At 38.6% G+C, this 22198-nt stretch overlaps 1 long non-coding RNA gene across 1 annotated transcript in view; it reads left to right on the top strand.

Annotated features, from left to right (window-relative positions):
• LOC135579578 (uncharacterized) overlaps window positions 1-22198 on the top strand; it is a 177678-nt gene that overhangs the window by 153142 nt on the left and 2338 nt on the right. The window lies entirely within an intron of this gene.

Here is a 22198-nt window from a genome sequence, read left to right on the forward strand (position 1 = left end):
AAATAAATTAAAAAGACAAATATTCTAAAGAAATTAGGCTATTTAAGTGCAAATAAAATCTTCTGCACAATGAGAATAGCCCTCTGTTTTTTTTCCCCACTGCAGAAAGGTATCTAGACTCTACTGTAATGGTCAATTTTTTCTTTAATTAATATAATGTAAATTTAGGCTAGTGAATTAATCTGGACTTAGACATGACAAAGGCCTTAACCTACATCCAGTGAAAGCAAATCATGATCATATGTAGAATTAATCTGAGAAGGAAAGGAACATCTCAATACTCAAGCCCATTAAGAAAGAAGCACCTGGAAAGAAGCTTGGTCCATGTAGAGATGCAGCCTTTTCAGCCAAGCTGTACGTTGCACTACAGCATTCCAGGAATAGTAACGCATCTGGTATTTCTTGGCCACACTCAGGCCACAGAAGACACTACTATGCCAAACGCCATACGCCTTTTTCATTGCCTAAGATCTCCAAATTCAATAAGCGCTCTACCAACCCTCCCATTTCTTTACCGCAGGAGAAAGCAGAAATCTATAAAGGCTTGTTTAAGAACGAGAAGGACTGGGACTGCATGGGAGAAAGGAGATAGTTGTCTCATTTTTAACTTTAGGAGCTGGAAGACATCACCCCCTTGTGTATCCTTCCCCACAGCCCCAGTAAACCTCTGAAAGCTCCAAGATCCTTCCCGTAGTCACCTACCTGTCCTCTTTCGCTGCCCCAGTTTCCCCTCATGTCCAATCACAGTTCAGCTCTTTGGAACCCAAGATGCTCTAACTCAATTGGTCAGCAGCACTTTTAATTCTCTGCATTGTGTTTATCCAACAGTCCCTCTTGGATAAGACAGGGGAAGATACAGCAGCAGAGGAAGGGGAGTTCTCTCTCTCGGCAGAGCTGAGCTGACAGGTCTCTGCTCCTTTTTTGCTCTTGGACACCAAGAACCAGTTCAGGAAAGTAAAGGCAAGGACTTTGGCCACCAACAGGGAGACAGATCCTGGAGCTGCCTCTTGCCTACCCAGCTACTAACTTTTCAGAAGACAAAATCATCAAATGGTTATAGCCAAAGGCTTTGACAGAGGTCTTCTTCATTCAGTGTGAGCCAACTTCAACTTCCTTATGCCAGACACTCTTCAATGTACAGCTCCCAGTGGAATTAAAGAGGTAATAGCTGAAAGAGTGCAAGTTTTCAAATGCTGATGCCCTCTGGAAGAGCAGCACTGCTCTTAGTTCCTTTCTGTCTTTCTGTTCCATATGGAAAAGGAAGGCCACAGTCAGTGTCTCCTCTTGTATCCAAAAGTTAAGGCAATGCACTTGCCTTGTCCCGCTTTTTATCCAGCCACAAAATGTGTGTACTGCATAAAACACTCCTAAGTCTTGCAAAGTTATTTATTTCCTGCTATCGGAGAAAATAATACAATGCTACCATAAATCAAACTTCAGTCTTTAATGAATGGGCCATTTCATAAGGAGAGACAAAATCTTTTATGAGGCTGACTAATAAAGCTGGAAAAAAAAAAAACATGGAAGCTTTTAGGAATACATTCTTCAAACTGTGATTTCTTCAGGTCATGGATTGATGCGTTAAGTCTATTTAAAAACACCACCAGCAAGTGCACGGTACCATGTACAAGACACAGAGAAAAAAGGCGGATTATATCTAATATGTGTTTACACAGCCATCGCTCATAAACTCTTCAGAGAATAAATGTTTCCTAAAGCCATTTTAAGCATACTGAAATATGCTCCCTGACAAATACATCCTTTACAACCCCTTCCAAGTCAGAAATGGTTTTCAATTTAAAACCAGCAGATACTGTTTTCCTAAAGCATCACAGAAGTGGCATATCCTTCTGCATAAAGTGCTTGCTTAGTGAAGATAATTGAGGATGGAAAATACATTATTTTTCTGTTCTATCCACCATGGCAATGTGGACAACAATTAATTGTGTCAGTGTGCAAAATGATGATTTTGATTACACTGCCAGAGTAACGTAAGACGATCACATGCAGGGACTGCATCCTTGATTGGTCCAGGAGACTACAGAAGAAAATATAGAAATCCTTTCCTAGGTCCTAGGTCAACATTCCTCACTTCATTCATGTTGATTTACTTCACAAATAACCTCACTAACTTATTTTATTGACTTCCATGGTAACAGGTTTTTGAAAGTAAAGCCAAGATATTTTTCCCCTTTTATGAAAGTTTTATTATTTTACTCTATTTTTAAATACTACTGAGAATTATGTGCCATATAGAGCATCATATTTTGCAGTCTGTCTTGTATTTTAAATTGGTCATGAAGGCAACAGAAATAGTTCTAAAGGAATAAAAAAGTTGATTTTCAACAACATTCACAGTATCATTCAGGGCTCATGACGTCCAGATATCTCATTACCCTTGCTATCACACTGAAGCATGCTCAGAAAGCAGAACACCAAAAACACCCTCTTTTCTTTAATTATGCCTTTACCTCTACCATCATGGAAACTGCATGTCCTAAGGCATTGGGAGAAACAGCAAACGCTTTCCTGAAAAGTTCATAAAGCAAACATGATCCATATATCTAAGCGTCTATTCCCCTTGTACCTTCAGGGAGAGAGGAATGTTATTGAAATGATTAAGTTCATTTTACTGTCTAGTGCCTTTGAATAGTATTGTTAAATTGGAAAAAGAATATCACTGCACTCTTGAAGCCAGGGTCTCTAATCCAGTGCTAGAGGCACATACAACCATATGCATATGGTGCAGGAGATTAATATATTCAGATTCATATTAGACACTTCAAGTTGAAGAGGGCAGTTTCACACTAATGTAATATCCTAGCTTAAATGGCTTCATTAAAGCAAGTTTTCCTGTGGTTTCTGACCTTTTTTTTGTTGAACTGTTACAAATACAGAGATTGTCTTAATCCCTCTCGATTTTATTCAAACACCTGTGCTGGTGCATATTCATAAAGATGTTTCATATACCACCATGCATCTTCCAGATGGATTTTATTAGAGATCTTTGGGAAGGCTTTCCTCTTACCCCCTTCTTTGTTTCTTCAGAACAGTTAATTAGAATACTTCCACAGAGATGCACAACATGGACCCACTAACTAATGTCAGTCATTGTGCAAAAAATGAGCCAGTGTATTGAGTAACTAGTTATTGCAACCATTTTTTTTTTTCGTGCCAGCCTGTGTTCTTATTATGATTCAGCAGAACTGCTGAGGCATCAATTACTGTGTGGTTTCAAAAAGCTTTTATAATTCATGTTTAAAATGCCAGCTTCAACCACAAAGCACAGCAGTCCCATAATGTACAAAATAAAATTTGGGGCTCAGTTTCCATTTACCTAAACTTCTTCAATAATAAAAATGTGTCCACTGAAGACATCTGCTACAACTCAGTAACATCTAATTTTAATGGCAAATAATAGGGTTCAGCTCCATAAGATTAGAGGTTACAGGCTAGGCCTTTTGCCTGGCTTGGCGTCCCTGTTGAAATTTTCTGCCAGCCAACTTAATACATGCATTTAAAAAAATCCCAGTGACTTGATGATTTCCTCCTCCTTCTAAGCCTCAAAATAAAGCAATTCTGTCATCTCTTAATGCTTTGCTCCATTGCATTGTTGAGCCTATGGCAGTGTCTGTTTGATGGAACTGACAATAATATTATTTCTTTTCACTAAAAATACAGGCTACACAAGGAGAAATTCAGAGTTAATTATATGGTAGAAACATTCGCTCTGCTGGAGAGAAGGTGGAGTTGCAAAAATCACTGTATTTCAGGCCAACCCTGCTTGCTTTACTGAGTTTCAGATATTGGACTTTGTCAACCCAAAGTCTGAGATTCAGGTTTCTTCAGATCAAATTCAGTCTTCTAGCACATGTAAATCACAAAATGGTACACAACTATTGTAGAGGGTGCTTTTGGAAAATAAATATAACCACATTGCCATTCATAACAATCAAACTGTCTGTGATGTTTAACAAAATCTCTGTATTCCTTTTTAATCCAAAACTCTTTGAGAGATATTTATGATTCTCCCAGGTAATATATGTAGTAGTGAAATAACAAGATTTTAAATGCCTGTGGAAATCATGAGTAGAAAAAGGATATTGTTACTTCTTCTAGCCTCTGACAGAGAACCCGATCCAACAAATCACTACGTAGAACTGCTTGCTAGGACATGCATGAATAAAGCTTCAGAGAGACTCAGATGCTACTGAATGAGTCTCTGTAAAGCCAGCAGAACCTGAGAAGATTGTGCCATCAAAATCAATCTGCCCCATTTGAATGCTGAGTAGCAAAAATATTTTAAGCTTAGAAAGAAAAATGGTCAGACACCCCACAGACTCACTGATGATGTTGCAGAGGTCTAAATGGCCTGCTGGACTTTTTGAAAGAGGAAAGCATGGACCACGTCATGGTTGGGTCTTACTGCCTCTCTGTGCCCTGCTTTCCCTCATGGCATGTACCCTTACTCTGACTGTCCCCTTTCCCAGGTCAGCAATTTGCACTTTTTCTCCCTTCTTTCTAGGAGGTCTTATTATGGCACTGCTTCTAGAAATTACCCATGTAGAAATTACATGTCTAAGGGGTAGAAGAATTATCAAATCTGCCACTTGCATGACTCACATAAAGAGATTGCAATCCAGGGACAGGAGAGTGCCCTGGAATAACATCATCGATCATCTCCCAAGCTATCACCAGGCTTTCCTCAGCTTTCACTTATGAGTAACATTTTAATACACCCTGGTCTTGGTTCCTCACTGTATCACCTGTGATACAGTATTTACAGTTCTATAAATCAAGTAAAAATAAGGTGGTATGTATTTTTATTCAATTTCAGTAGTTCTTAATGAAAAAATATATAATATAAAGTTTGGAAGTGATAAACCAACTTTTGACAAAAAACAAACAAACAACAAAAAACAACATTTAAAAGGGTCAAAGATTTTGGACTTCAGCCACTTGCACCTTTTATTCAAACTCAAGTCCATAAAACAATCACACACCTCTCCAGAGCCTTTTGCTCCTTTCTGCATTCCCCTCTGTGCTTGGACAAGAGCTGGTCCTGGGCACCCATGCCAGCACAGCTGACAGTGCGACCATAGACACAAGGAAAGCAAGGGGGATGCAACCAAGGAGCAAAGGATCCACAGTTACAGCATCTTAGAGGCTCTGTGGATGTAGTCTCAGACCTGCAACTGAGCCAAATGAAAGCTCACCTCCACGGAAAGGACTCTTACCACCCCACCCCAATCTCCCTTGTCCTGGCTCTGACATTCACCCAGTCGCTAGGTACATGAGTTGTTGCTAACTGAGTGAAAAAAACCCAAACAAATTCACTTGCTCCCCCTGCCCCAAGTGTTTCCCTCCCTTTCTTTTAGGAATAGTTACTGAAATTTCACCTGAGTGCCACACCATGCTAAGGAGAAACAGCAGGAGGGTGAGCCTGACCGGGGAGAGCTGGATGTAAGGGAGGGGGAAACCCCTTTTCACATATGACAAGCAATTACATCTGCTAAGCCGTGTCAGGAAAACACAACTCCAGAGAGTGCGAGATGATCCTGCATATTTAGCTGAACAGACAGGAGAATAAGGAATACTTACCTGCTATTCATTCTTCCAACTGTATGGCTAGGGAGCAGAAGTGGAGAAAAAGACAAGTAGGAGAAGCTCTGGTAATCTCTCTCTCTCTCTCTAGTCATTAAGTAGGACAGCTGAAAACAGTATTTACCAAATGGGATAAAGAACCTACTCAGCACCTCAGGCTGGGGAATGTTAAGAGGATGCTGAAACCACAGCTACAGCTATGCTGTCCAGGGGTTAACCATCCATCTCTCTCATATTAAGGATGTGTTGTAAAGAAACAGGTTAACTCTTTATGACTGGAGGATTATTTTTGTTCCTTGTGGCTTTTTTCAATGAACAAATATTAAGCAATCATATTGTTTTTATCTTCTCTCGGTGCTATGTCCTGTACCGCTTTCACTCCACTGTCTTTAATGAAGCTCTCTGTGTGCTGGACACACCTGCAGAGATCTTTAGGAACAGAAGACTGGTCATCATCAAGCAAATCTTTCTTCACCTCTCACAACTCTATTTATGATATACTGATTAATCAATCATCAGAGAGATTAAAGGTCATCTTTATAAAATAAGTGCCTTATCACTGTAGCAAATCATGGCTTTGAGATTTATTGGAAAAGGCTATAAATTGTCAGTCATGTTATTACACAAATAAATCAGATAGTAACTATAAACTGATTAACTGAATCCATTTTTTTTAGGAACAAATTGTTGCTCCACTCTATTTTTCTCTCTTCTTGGACAAAATGATTGCTTTGTAGTCCAAGTGAATGATTGCCTATGAGTCCAAGGCCACAGTTATTGCTTTAAGTTGCGTCACATACGTTAACGTTTTTGAGTGTTGTTCACAATTTACTTTCACACGAGCACTGTTCCTCATTTGAAAAGACTGACTAGTGCAATGGCTGTTTGAGATGTTGAACATAATATTTCAACAGTACAATCAGCATTATATTTATATCTGGAACAACCCTACAATTAATATAGATAGGATTTTCAAGTTTCATAATAAAAATAGAGGACTGAGGACAATTTTCTACACTAAAAGAGATACAATCAAGACCTTCTCAATATACCTGGCTTGTTGTAAACATTGATATGTTTACAGCATTGTGGGGTGAGGAGGGGAAATGAAATTAATGGAATTAATGGATTGTTTCAATAACAGAAAACAAACTTGGCTGAAATTCAGGACATTCATTGCTGAGATTACAATGAACTTTCTTGATGAAAATAATTATACAGAGGCACATGAAATTAGAAATTAAGAGTCAACTATCACGTTTAACTTACTCTTATGTTCATGGCATTTGCACCATCTGCATGTCTCAGATAAATCCCCCTGGGTCACAGCTAGTAGACACATTGGTTGAACTTACACTGTCAATTCAGATTACTCTCTGTTTCATTTCAGTGCTTTGTTGCTGTGACCAGCCTCACTGCACTCCTGTGGGATCCCTGCTGGAGAAAAAATAGGTTCCTCTCACCAGCTAAAACCCAGGCATGGTGCCACGGCACTGCTCAGATGGCCAGTATAGACAGGTCTGCACCGGGGTTTTATCCTGCTGTAAAGCACTGTCCTATGACACTAACAGGTCTTGCATCCTGGCACATCCTCTTGGCATGCCCCGCCGCAGGCATAACCTGAAGCATCATGTTATCAGAACACAAATGCAAAAGGTTGTCATCTCTGGCACATTGCAAAGAAGTATCAATTATTAACATACCTCAAAACAGCTAAAATATCTCGTTATCAGAGAATGCTAGGCCGGGCCAGGAGGCTCATGCCTCAAACTACCCCAGAACCACAAGTGTGCAGGGGAAAGGAAGAGTTGTTCATAACTGCGAAAGCCTTCCTGGCCACTTACAGGAGGATGCACCAGCTCAGCTTGCTGCCATGAATTTTAAAGCAGTGCCACTCAAAACTGAAAAACTAAAAGCATCCCACTTGAAGGTCCATCATGAAAATTAGTATGGATATGTGAAAAGTATGGAAAATGGCAAATTTTATGCGCTCAATATATAATGGGCCAGAGGGGGCTATGGGTGAGATAGAGAAAGCCATGTGATAGGTATGAGTCTGGAATCAGTCATTCCATGTGCCATTCTCTGGGACTAGCCAGGTCTCCCTAAAAGAACCTTAAAGAGAAGGACCTAAAAACAAGTTACTTAATGCCCAGTTCAAGTAGTTTGGTGAAATAGGAGCATATTCATAGACTAGTAGGTGATAACAACTTTACATTTGCAGCATATATGTCTTGGTGTGCACTTCAGACCAGATTAGGCTGTTCCAATGGGCCAAAAATCCACACACAGAGGATGCTCACAGTAAAGCAATCCCAGTCTTGGTTTTCTTGGATACAGGTCCCTATATAGGCAAGTCTAGGAAACCTTGTGTGATCTTCTTGCTTGTTTCATGCTGAAGACTGAAGCATGTCACTGCTCCTCCTGTTATTGCCTGTAAAGTCTCACATGCAACCACAATCCTTATTTCTCTTCCTGTCATCATTTTCTGATGCCTTTTTCCCAGTCTCCTTTCTTACTCTAGATTCATTTAATGTCCAAACAAAGGCTTTGTAAGGGTAGATGAAATCTTACCTCTGCTACTGTGGGACAATACTGTGAGTGAACAGAGAAGGATCATCCTGCAAAAGGAGAAAGGAATAAGACATCACAGAATCATAGAATGTTAGGAATTGGAAGGGACCTCGAAACATCATCTAGTCCAATCCCCCTGCTGGAGCAGGAACATCTAGATGAGGTTACACAGGAATGTGTCCAGGCAGGTCTTGAATGCCTCCAGAGTAGGAGATTCTATAACCTCCCTGGGCAGCCTGTTCCAGTGTTCTGTCACCCTTACCAAGAAGAAGTTTCTTCTCAAATTTAAGTGGAACCTCTTGTATTCCAGTTTGTACCCATTACCCCTTGTCCTACCCCTGGTTATCACCAAGAAGAGCCTGGCTCCATCCTCGTGACACTCACCCTTTATATATCTGTAAACATTAATGAGGTCACCCCTCAGTCTCCTCTTCTCCAAGCTAAAGACATGTTCAATTACAGCTAACCACAGCAACCACTTTGTCACTAGTTAACCCAAAGCTCTGAGCTGAGTCAAAGAGCCAGAGACGTGGGACTGTAATGTTGTCTAGATCTGAGGCAACCATTATAGGTACAGGACTTTCAGCTGTGAAAGGACAGAGCCCTTAGCTGTGATCTGTCATTTCTAATTCTCCTTCACCAGGTAAAATCCTGGAAACTCAAACTTGCATTCAAGACAGTGGCCATGGCTCTCTGAGACCACATCACCCTGGTCTATAACAGACAGCAGCTGAGTAGTGTGCAAATAGATCTTCAAGCAAATAATGACAGCCCTAAGAGTCGGACTGTGAGAGTGACTTGCTGCAGCTCTGTGACCAGCATCTTAACTCCAGCAATGGCCTTAGGTATTCCTTTTCACCCCATCTACTCTGCCTTACACACCCTCTATAAAACTGAACACAGAATTAGTGCTCTTGCCCTGGATGAAAGAAGAAGAGGGTGTCCTGATGTATGCCATGATGAGGAGTCTCCAGATAAGCTTCTGTAGACATCTTCTGTGGGGCTCAGGAGCAGGGATCTGAATTGGCTCCGGAGTGCTGCCTTTCTGAGTGTCCTACACAGTGAGCCCATCACCAACAGTGGGGGTACTCAAAAGACTGACCGGCCCAGATGTGTTTTCTCACCTGACCACCTGTACAAATTATCTGTAGAATGGACACAGTTACATTGCCACTTCCAAAGGGAGACTTTTGTGCCCTGTCTTAAATACAAGGGACTTCACCTTCTTCAATGAAATGTATAACTTTGCTGGTCACTGTGTATGTGATTACAGTCACAGGGTTAGTGGATTGCTTGGATTGCTAACAATGAAACAAGTTATCACGCCATGAAAAAAAGTTTTGGCCCTTCAGGACTCAGGCTGGTGTCATTGTCATAGCAGCACATTTCTGGAACTTCCGTGAGAATAAAGGGAGATCTGTTGCCATTTCCACAACAAGCAGGAAGAAAGGAGCTATAATTCTTCAAAGCAGTGATAGAAGACAAAATGATTCAGCAACTGAAGATAAAGCAGTTAAAGAAGGGAGAGGATCTTGAACAAAGAGAAGGCTGTATGACTGACTGCAGATGTGAAGGAGCATATGTCTTATGGATCTTAGCACACCATAAAGGAGTCGATACGAACATTGCAGGAGCTTGCATTAGTTTGTAAATTTTCAAATGGCATGTGCATGCTTGGCATGCACAGGATGCCCTTGTGCTATTGTGAACCAGTCATTGTGTTGCACCCCGCTGTCCTCCATGAGTGTTGGAGCACATTTGGTGCATACCAGGAGGAGAACTTCCAGCTGAGCTTCCCTTGAAAGGATTCAAGGTTGCATACACCAGACTAACACTGTGAACCAAACTGATGCCTGGGAAGGTAGGCTGATCTGCAATTCACTCTAAAACAGTTCTAGCCATATTACAAAGAAAATGCAAACACAGTCCCAGCCACTTCTGTTACACACACACATAATGGCTAGCAGAACCGTTTATGCTATCATGAAGCAGCAGCTCTGGCAAATGTGGACAGCAGACCTGATTAGCAAGTCTGATGCACCCTGTCCCTCATTAGATTCTTACCCCTTTGCATATACAGCAGAACAATAGCTAAAAATATCCACTTTGCCAACATGAATGCAGCTGAAAAGAAGATATTGTTTGGTCTCCTGCATGTTGGAGTTCCTAGTCTCTTGATACTGGAATGGTCCCAGCAGCTATGGGTTGCCGGTCATAAAACAGACAAGCTTGAGGACAAATGTTTTATGGCAAAGACTTAACTGGCACCTGGCAGGTCCTGAAAGAAGGAGCAGAAAGACAGATGAAATGTCACATTTTCCCTTCTGAGCCTGCACGAAGCACAGTTCAGGCAAACCAGAGACTCTGGCCCAGACAGCTAAAAGGTCTGGACAACTCCCACCTGAGAGGGGAGGGTACCAGGCACTCTGTGTCACCAGCTACTGTTTGACTTCAGACACTCATCTTTTTACGAACTGTTGCTTTTAAGGAGGTACAACAGAGAAGTTGGTGCTGTTTTTTTCTGTAAACACACTGATCAAGTGCCAATTACCAAGACTTGTTTGTTATATAACAGTTAGTAACTGTTAAGGGGGCTAAAAATGCTACCTGCTTATTAACATGCTCAAAAACCGAAAAGTGATAGGGTTACTCATTGAAAAGAATCCACTAATCTGGTTAGGAGTTCATCTCATAAACACTAACGATACACAGACAAGTTAAAATTTACTTGTCCTCAAACGCTGATAATACCTAGTAATTCCATTTAGGATTTTTTTTAGGTAATTCATGAGTACTGACTCACATGCATCCTATATGACAAATACTTATCTGTTGCAAATCAGTCATATCACATAAACTCAAAAAATTTTTCATTAGTTAGACCTAGGGTGATGCTTTTGTGATAGACTTCTTCCTGCAGATGCCTGCAACACCAGACGGTCAGTTTAAGGTTATTGAATTCAATGGAGCAAGGCTGATTATCACCAGCTGAAAGCCCAGTCCTTGATATAAGCATAACCAGTTATTTTGGGTATTTTTTTAACTATATCCTGAATACCTTGAAAAAGTTCAACAAAAGTTCCATACTTTTTACAATGGACTCTAAAACATTAAAAATATCTATAAATGTTTTAAAGATTTAACAAAGCCAAATAAAAAATCTCTACAGGTTCATCCATTCCTATTATGAAGTTCCCTGTGGGCATACTGCTTCACAGAAACTCTTTTCCCAGTGTAACAGAATATCCTTTTAATGGCAAAAAGCTGCATTGTTACTCATAACTCTTAGACTAATATTTGCTTTAGTTACATCATGATGAAGCCTTTTCTATAGAAATCAGCTGGGCGAAAAAATATCCCTATGAAACTGTAACAAACACAATATGCCACCTAGCTCACTAATTTTAAAAGACGATGGTTATTTTTTCTGATAAATCTAGTATGGTGCCTGTAATATACTTTCAAGTGGCACCAAGCAGAGCTGTTGAACTTTGCTTCTCAGATATCTTCTTTTCTTTTTCCTGTTTTGCCCTGAGGTCTCTGAACTTTGGAGAGTGTATGAAAGTCCTCAGAATCCCCACTATTTTCTTCCTTTTTCTTCTGTTACTAGCTATCTTCTGGGTTACCATGAAGAAAAGCCCTGCTGTTGCAAGCCATCTGTAGGTGCTCCACTGTCTCTTGACAGTCAGTGTCCCAGAGAGCCAAGCAAACGTAACTGCTATTGAGATCCCTTTAGGATGTCCGAAAGTCGGAACATGTTTCAAATGACCAGTAGTAAAATGCTGATACTTAATCAGAAACTTCATTAACCTATTGATCTGAATATTTGAAGTATAACTCATAAGCAAAACCGTAACAGACTAGCTTTCTTATATTGCTCAAGCCACTCAAAATCTAGTATACCTATAAATCCCACTGATAGATCTTGCTGGAAAATCACATATCTGGATGTGTGTATCAGAGTTTAGAAATTGAAATGCCATCTCATACAGTTCTGACACTGTGACTGGTGAGAAATTTACATGTCCTACTGACATACTCCGGTTTGAAAACTGAGAGTACAGAAATAAATCTTGAGGCTATTAAAGTCAATGGACAAATTTTCATTGTTTTCCAAAAGAATAGGATCTGGTACACTGCAAAATCACTGTAGAGAAACACATAATAGAAAAAGTTACAAAGGCTACTCTTAATTTGGCTTCAGACCACTGTGTAATGACCCAAAATATTTGTATTCCTTTATCAAGAAAATGTATATCCTATTACTTTAAAACAATCTCCAGCATATCTTTAACATATCCCACTACTCCTCTAAATAGTTTTTCAGTTTAAAGAAAAGTATTTTACTTCCTCTTGTATAATGTGTTTCAATAATGTGTTAAGCTGTTAAAAAAGATGTTATAACCATCCCTAGGTTCTCTTCTTGGTGTCATTGCCACCACTGAGTTATTATGTAAATTATTGCAATCTGGTTAGCTCCTTCCGTCTCTTTTCTTAACAAAAAGGGTCTGCAAGTGCTAATCAAAATGTTGCAATTTACATATTAATGAAGTTTTCATAATGGCATTTGCTTCATATGCAATATAAATTGTATGGAGACTTTTCATTTTTCTTTTGAGTAACCACTACATTTTGATTTCCTGAAGCAGTTGAGGTACATTTGAAAACAAACTGTAAGTGCATCGCAGTATATCTCTCTATATATGTATCAATATTTCTATATGTCTTCATCATCAGAGTGATACACTCTAGTGTTTGAAGCTTAAGCATAGCATCACTTGTGCCTGTGGACTGTCATTATTTACTCACATTCCCTTGAACACTTCTGTTGCAATCATTCTATAAAATGCTAAAGGCACATTTTTCTGCTGAGTAGAAAGAAGTAGTTAATCATTTTTGTGGTTTAAAAAAAAAAAAAGAAAAGATAAAGAGTGAGAGGGGGATGGAAAGAAAGGGAGAGAGGTAAAGTTTTAAAAATACCACAAACCACTCCTATGAAAAGCTGAAAGGTAAAAAATTGCCCTACCAGGATAAATCTCATGTTAAAAAAGCTGAACAGGGAAACACATTGTGTTTCAGTTTTCCATCCATTTTCTACTTTGCTTTTGCTTTAAAATACAGCAACCACACAAATTTTGCTCAGTATTAGATGTTCAAAGCTTTCTAATTAAAGATCTGGGATCACATCTATCTGCAAATCAATGCAGTGGACTGTATTGATTTCTACTTTCAGTTGAAGAGACAAATACGAACAAAGTTATGTCCCTTAAATTCCTGTTAGACATTGTTAGGGAATGCCAAACAATGCATGGTATTCCAAGTGATAAATTGTCATCTATATTCAAATTGAATTTCCACTTGATTTTTTATAGCTTCCAGTCATGAGATCTTGCTTAGGTCTTTTCATTTAGACTGAGGAGTTCTTTACCAAACTTTTGTTCCTTACTAAAAATGGACATGAGGTTAAATGTCTGTTTGCCAAACTCAATAGATCACGTGGAATCTCTTAAACCAATTAGTTTTCTTTAACCATTTTCTTTATTCTTATTTAAACCTTCTCCAGTATTTATCTGTTTTCTTCAGGAGTGGACTCTAAACTTGAGCATTCCAGAAATGTCTATTCTTGGCAATAGAAAATCTATACTCCTCATCAGTTTCCCGGGTTTCACCTCTAGAAAATCCCATTGGTATTTTTTGGCCAGAATTTCTACTCTAAGCTCATTTGACCACTGTGACTCAGCTTCCTGGATCATGAGATTTTTTAATGATGTTCTTGACACTTCAAGGTAAAATATTCTTTGTCAGGCTGAGATCTAATATTGGATCACTTCCAAGCAGGATGCAAAATATTTTGAGCTTGGAACAATATGTATAGATAGCAATCTTTAAGATATTTGAACCTTATGGCATGAAAATTTAAACACTACTCAGATTTAAGACCCTCATCAGAACACATATTTACCTGTTTTTTAATAAAACAACTTCAATGTAGTTGATAAATAGTCATAGTACTGTACTTACTCTGCTTGAGGATGAGTTACTGCTTTATCTGAGAACACCAGCCCAGGAGCTTACAAATTATTTCTCTCCGAAATTTCAGGAACAAAAAAATGAGAAATTGTATTTTTGTACAGAATTTCACTCCTCCTCTTCACTTAATCAATCCATAGCTTGTCTTTAAGTGTCCAATCCAAAGTCAACAGAATCAACATTAACCAGGGTCTAATGGAAGATTTGATTTGCATGGAACACATTTTTATTGTTGGAAAAGAGACCTGGTAATGGTTGCATTTGAATCTTCATGACAAATACTTCAAAAGCAGATTGAAGAAATGTAGAAGTTATCGAATGATATTAAGAAAAGGATAATTTACACTGAATTTCAGGAAGACACTTGAGAATAAGATTGATTCAACTACAGAGAATATTCCCAGGGGTTTTGATGGGTGTTTCATTGCTTTGAGTATTTAGAACTAGTGCTAAAGAAGAAATATCTTTTTATTGTAGTTCAAAGCATTTGAAACTGAAGTCTAGTTATTTTCTCATTTTTATCCTCCTTTTTTGTTCCTCTTTTTTTGAAACTGACATATTATCAATATTTTTAACTTACTGAAATATTGTTTGAAAAAATATCCATTTCAATAACTGTTGCAATTCATATTTTCACTAAACAGATCCAAATTCAACCAGAAAGGGCACAAAATAGTCAGTCAAAACATATATTGATAGTTTAATTCTATGTTTTTAAAAGTGTATTTTTTCAACCAGAAAATCCAGCCGATATTAAACTGTAGAGCACCTATATTCAGAACAAAGGTAAGCAATGCTTTGGAGATCATGCCTGGTGTTTGCACCTTCTATGCAAATGTGTGTGATACACAATGTATGATATACAATGCCAGCCATCAAGCCAGTGTCTCATAGTGTTGTGCAAGGGAAAGACAGAAAGTTTTTTATGTACCTCTTCTACTTGCCAAGACATTTTATGACCGAACCAGAGACAGACAACCCTTCTTGCCATGAGAACTTCTTACCACAAACATCATATGATTGATGGCCATTTAACACATCCCACATACTTCAGAGACCAAAGAGTTGATAAAATAACCAGTATAATTCAGCAGACATATTGCATGCAATATCTGATAACAGATAAGGAAGCTAACACTGAAAATATCACTTCAAAACTTGCTTTTTCTCCATAAAACTTGTGGGAGACTCATTCTGATCTTGTATAATATGTATGAGTAATTCTGTCAATATGTTAATCATCCTCATTTTATAGTCAATGTATTTATCTTTACATTAGATACAGAAAATTAGTTTTGTCCAATGCTAAAGGTTTTAGTGAGGAGAGTGCTCTCCCCTGTAAAGAGAGTAGTTCTGGTATTTTAGTGGCAGATGAATAAAAGCAGTGGCTTTCTTTGCTATTTGGAACCAGAGGGGACATATGCCTATATTTATAAACGTGTATATATCAAAACAAAGCATTGCTTGGGGACTGGAATATGGTGTTTAATACTGTTATACTGTTAGCAGAGCCAGCTCACCTTTAGCCAATGCTCCCCTTATTGTTTACAAGCAGTTCTTAGGTACAGCCAAGGAACTAGGTCCTTCCAGATCTGATACTGGTAGGCAACTTGCATGTAGCCAGCATGTGAGGGATGAAGCTTTTTATAGGCAAAGACTTGTATCATTCTCCAAAAGTTGGAATCCATGCCCGGGAACCCTCCTGTTCACAGTTAACTCACACAGACATAAGCATACAGTCCTTCCAAGGATGAGAAGGCTGTGAGATATATCGGTTTGTTTTCGTAAAACTTTGCTCTTTTTTTCTAGGATTCACCCACCTTTTGAGCAAATCAGGTGGGTTTTTTTTTTTCTGTCTGTGATGTACTTTTGAGTCTGCTGTGCTGTTTTGTTTTGTTTTCGTTTTTAATGCATATTATGTTTTTTTCAAATACATCCCAACTGGAACAAGGGTTTGCATGAATGCTGTGAAACAAAGAATTAACCTTCTAAAATAGATTTCACTCCTGTTCCATGACAGTGGTGGAAGTATTATTCTCAAAACTGAAAGGCTCAATTTCAAGGCATATCAATAATCTTTTGCTTTCATTCTTTATTCCAGAAGGCTTAGCACATAGTCCAAATTCTGGAAAACAAATTACAAACTTACCTGCTGTGAGTGACAGGGTAACATCAAACACAACAGTGTATAGTTACCTAGAAAAACAAAACATAAAGAGTGTTTTGTGGAGAAGTCTCTATCAAGCATTCCTAAAGAGAGCAAAGTCGCTGTCTCTGTTACTTCTCATCCCAGATCAAAAGGCCTAACAGAATTCTTTGTAGAGATACTTAAAAAGACAAAATTATTTTGAACCCAGCAAAACTGCCTTGCAGATTTTCTATTTTTGTGCAGATCTGCTCTGCATCCTGCCTCTCAGAAAACTCCAACAGAGTTTCTTCTATAACATCAGCTACCTATCAGATTTGATCTGGTTAGAACAGATTTAGCAAAGAAGAGGAAACAGAGGAGAAAAAGGTTTAAAAGCATTCACTGGGAAATGTACTCTATAGTGCATCAGCATGAAATTACAGGGGAGGAAGGAAGGAAATGGGAGAGAAGGGTATTTCTAGGAAGGTGTTCTGTCTGTGACATGCCTGGCTGAGGTATGAGAGGGAACAATGAAGATCCATGCCAGCCAGCTGTTCCCCAGGAGAGGCTCAAATAATTTAAGCACTCCATTTGTATGACTATTGTAAAGATTAAAAGGTGTGTGGCAAAGGAGTGGCAGGAGTGGCAGGGAAGACACAGAATGGTGGGTTATGGTGGGGAATCTGGATCTGCAGTGTTGAGAGGATCCTGGTTGGTAAAAACAAATACCCTTGTTAGGAACTAAGACACCTCTCTGAGCTTCAGAATTACAGAGTATGATGGTACGTGTAATGGGCTCTGTAAAGAGCTGCAAGGGAAGATAACATAAACCTGGATCATCTGTGTTGACAAGTTTCTTTGTAATATAAAATTTATTCCCTACTAAGTGTGAAAATATATCTACTATCAAATCCACCTCCGGAACAGGAATTTTAAAGTTCTCAATAAACACATTGCTTACTTCTATTACCTATCCTTTTTACCTCATAAAGATAAATAAGTGTTTTGTAACTAGCTGCCACAGTGTCAGAATGAGTCTTAGGTTCCTCTCTGCTTTTACTTGTAATGAAAGGCAATGCCACACTTCAATGAAATTAACTTTGGAGTCCAGCCAGAAATGTTTTCTGCACTGTAATTTAATTTCATTTGGGAGCAAGGTGCTTTTAGTTATAGCATTCCAGCTATGGCCAGGAACATGAAGAAGAAACACATTTAGAAACAAGTGACAGATTACATTGTTCTAGAAATACTAGGATACTGTATAGACTTGGGGTGAAGAACAATGGTAGGCTATTAATATACTTTCCTTGTAAATAATCAGAAGTTCTCATGTTTCCGCATTTTAAAAGATGGCATTTCTAAATTAAGAGTAATGAGGAAATATGGAAGAAATTGTCAATGGGGAAAATATTATGTTTGGAATTTGTGGTAAGGATTTGAAAAAGACAGTTTACCTGGAACCCTGAATGCACAGGTTCACTTTAAAGCATTTGTAAATCCTCCAGTCTTAGCTGGGAGATATAGCCCTCTGACTTAGCTCTACATTTCAAATATATGAGCAAGCAGGGAAGTGTTTAGTGTCAATATGTCTGGAGACTAGCTACTCTCCAAAACAATCACTTTCTCCAATTTTTCTGACACAAACTTCCCAAGTAAAGCTAAAAAGCTTATTTCAAGCTACCTCACTCCGGTTTCTAACAGAAATTTCTTGCTTTTCTGTAGTATTTGTGTTGGAAACAATTGCCAACGTGTACACACTCTTGAATCACAGGGAGGTTGAGATTTAACCTTGGCAGAAGGCCATGTGATTGACATTTCCATTGCCAGAGTTTTTCCAAGTCATTTCAAGAACCAACTAGATTTCATTTTGCCTTATCTGTGTGTTATCATTCTTACAAGAATCATCTCATTCTGACGGGATCTTGATTTAAGGCTTTAAAAGTCAGCTGGGCTCAAACTGATTTTGCAAGGTCACAAACACTGCAGGTTCACTCCGTAATATGGAATTAGAGGATTGAGTGCCAGTCCTTTCAAGGTCCTAGCAACAGTTAGATGAGCCTCACAGTCTCATGATCAATTAGGGCAATTTTTAAGACTGTCAGCAGCTCACAATTTTATCTCATGGTCCTCACCTCAATATTTTTTCCAGGTGTACAATCCTGACAAAAATTTGCCTCCCTTCCATTTGCAAGCTACTTCAAGAGCCTTCCTTTGTGTTATATTTAGATAAGTACATATTCTAAATTTTCATACAATGAAGTAAAATTTCCCTTTCCAAAAAATGTCTGCTGCTCTACTTGACTTCTCAGCCATGGGGGCACATAAGATAGAATGCCTGCTTGCACCACACTTGCATATGAAGGATCAACCATGCAAATTTGCTACCATGTTGGATTTAATTGCCAATTGTTTTATTAATTGCCAACAAATAAGTTATTGTCAAATATATTGCTGTTTTTCACACTAAGCTGTTCCCCAGGGAAACAAAATAAGCACTGAACTGTTGGTAATTGCAAGACATAGCTTTAATAGGTTTACTATGAAAACCCTATGAGTTAACTTGTAGATTTTACCATTAAATATACCCCTTTGGCTAATCATTTTTTTAATCAATTTTCTTGAAAGAGGGTAGCTCAGAAAATTCTAGACAAGTAGTCATCATACATGTGTGACTGAACCCTGAAAGGCAGAGGTCCCACTGCAAGTGCAGATCAGAATTGATACAGATTGCATCCGTATGAGCAATAAGTGATTAATTGTATGGACCAGGCACCACGCGGCTAATTAGTCTTGGACATGTGAAACACTATTAATAGGTCATATGTTACCCTACAACCTTCTTCTGTATTACAAGTATGAGACAGAAAACAGAGAGCCTTTCACTTTACAGATTTTTTTTTTTAATTTTTAATTTTGAGTATCTGATAGTGAATTTTAGCTGGATGTCTCATGCCAACATGCATCTCTGTGTACGTGAGGTATATTATGTGAGGTAATACCATTTACAGGGAGGGAAAACCCAACCCTAACAAACCATGAATTCTGAGGCAGCAGCTGAGAGTTATTTTTAAATGTCTTAGTCTTTCTTTGCCATCGCTGTTTTCTACTGCTAGATGCCTCCTTCTTTAGTTGTCCCACTAAGTTACTGCTACATAAAAGATGCTCTTTAAGACCAAAAGAAGAAATGCAAGCAAATATTTTATTAACATCGTGGCAGAACCTTGAAGGAATAGGGCAAAAATTATATAACCAAAATTACCAATAAGATACTCTTGAAACAAAAAAGCCAACAGGCTGCACAAAGTATTATTTTAATAATGACTGTGAAACAGCACAATAATTACTACTACTTCCTATTTGCATTGCAGTAATATCAACAACAGAAAGTTACAAATCCTTCCCCACAGAGCTTTGCTCCCAGTGCAGCCATGCACTTAAGTACACATACAAATTCAAGTAAACCTACTGAACTCAAAATGCAACTCATATGCTTCAAGTTAAACAATGTGTTTAACAACTTCCCTGGGTCAGGAGCTTAAAACTTATGAACCTCTTTTTGGAAAACCAGCTTAGCCATGTTCAGCTATATGAAATGCTTTATCTAATGAAAAATAAGAAAGGAAGTTTCATTTATATTTTCCCTTCATTCATTTCCAGTAAGAGTAATTTCCATTTAGTTAGAAAATTGCTTCCTCCTAAAAAGTGCCCCACAAACATACATGTCAGGGACTTCTGCTGGATCATAAATATAACTATCCACAATATAGCAGCCCAGGGATAGTCCTGATTTTTATTATATACCATAAAGAATATCTTCTTCGCATCACTTTGAATTATCCTTCACGTTGTGCTCTGTACCTTCAGCAGGGAAATACTCTTTGTATGAAAAGGTCACTGAAACCAAATACATTGAACTAGCTGAAGTCTGGCCAGTAGCTTGTGTAGCAAACAATAGCATTTCAATTCCAGTTTCCTTATGGGGATACCTCTATAGCCTGCTTGTCTTTTCCAGTGCCATTACATGCAGTCAGGAATTCAAGGACCGTTAAACAATAAAACCTCTTTTTTGTCACTTGTGTCTTCAACTTGCTACTGCTGTTGTTATTTGTTTGTCATTCATTTCCTCTTAGACACACAAGCATACACTTTAGCCTACTTGTGGCACCTTCAGAAACTGAGTGGAAGAGAGAATATCAAGGCCACATTCATTATAATGGTGTTTTCTGAAGACAAATTGTTGCAAACTTCCTGGGAGCTAATAAAAAAAATAGTGATTTTGGCGTTCTAAATAAATACGTCAAATGAGATTTTCAGATTTTCATCTGTTTGGACCAGTAACATGGCAGCTTCTGATCCTATTGCAAATCATTCCTTTTTCTTTTTTTTTTTTATTATTATTATCAGATAGGCTATCAGTAGTAAACTGTGCTAGAACAACCAGTATTATGGCTGGTCAGTGTTTATCATCTCATGAAGGAAGAGGTAGTCCATACTAACAAAACCTGAAGATGCTACTTGGTGGGGCTCAAGGTGAAGACACTACATGGGAATACAACTTATTGAGCATTATAAGCATTTTTTACATCTCTCAGAGATATTCTTTACTTGCTTTTTGATTAGGTTCAAAAGTCCTTTTTGTTTAGTGTGTGTTGGTGAATAATTCATACTCATGACTAAAACACAACTACTAAAGGATTTTAGCGAGAGAATCGACTGACAATAGATGTAATTCGACAGGGTGAGGTGCAGTGTCTAACTGGGTCATGGAGCCTTCATAAGGTAGCTATTTATCACTTTTAAAGGATTTTCATATTCTCAGTGAGCCACATACTATAGAAAGTACAAGCCAATGTGTGCAAACAGCCGGAGAAAGCTCAGGACATAAAATTGCCAAAGCAAGTGGAATGATGATCTCCACAAGTAAGCTACTGCTCAGTGCAGTCCTCAGTAGCAAAGTCACACTCCAACACTAATGAATCACTCTGGCAAGTTGAATCACTGACTTACTCATCATCCTGTATTTCCAGAATTACCTCAGTATTTTGTTGGTGTGTTCCAGAAACACATTGCTTCCTGAGGCACAAACCCTGATGTTGCATGCAAAAGAGCCACCACAATTTAAGAGAAAGGGAACACAGTATCAGGTAGAGTGAACAAAGAGTAAGATATTTATATTAATAAATAATTTGGTAGTAGTCTATAAGTCTGATTTTCCAGACCCTATAGTGAATATTTACAGATTAATTTTTCTTCTAACTGAAACAGTAATCCTGCAGCAGTCACTTAGCTCCAAGGTTGCTATTGCAGGGGTAGCAGTCCTCAGTCAAGAAGACTCTACACCTGCTGAGCAGCTCTATGTTCAGTTCTTTACAACCCTGTGAGAGTGCTGGTGAAGGCAAAAGTCTTCTGAAATCTCAGTACCATTCTGCTTGTCAAGGTTTAATGCAAGGCGACAATAAACCGTGGCACATGCTCTCTGTTAATCCCTCCCAACCCTCTCTGCATAGGAAAAAGTTGATAGAAGGATAAGGAAGATGGTCTTGTAAGCTGGGAGGAAAAAAAAAAAAAAAAAAAAAGTTTTAAAGGCTTTACCAATGCTACTAATAAATAGAGAAAATACAGAAAATATACAAAACCAACCTTGAATATCCCGGGGTAGTGCAGGGTAGGCACCTGGAAGTCTTGGGCGGGACTTCAGAGCAAATCAGAGCCAGATTCAGGGGTGCAGGGTCTGGATCTAGGCCCTGGATCACAGGGGTGACAGGCAGGGTCCTCTTCAGATGCCGGCCATGGTCAAAGAGAGTGAGATCCTCGTGATCTCCCACTTTTATAGCGTGTGTGATGTGGATGGGATGGAATACT

The sequence above is a fragment of the Columba livia genome, chromosome 1 (genome assembly GCF_036013475.1).
Source record: "Columba livia isolate bColLiv1 breed racing homer chromosome 1, bColLiv1.pat.W.v2, whole genome shotgun sequence".
NCBI classification, from domain to species: domain Eukaryota; kingdom Metazoa; phylum Chordata; class Aves; order Columbiformes; family Columbidae; genus Columba; species Columba livia.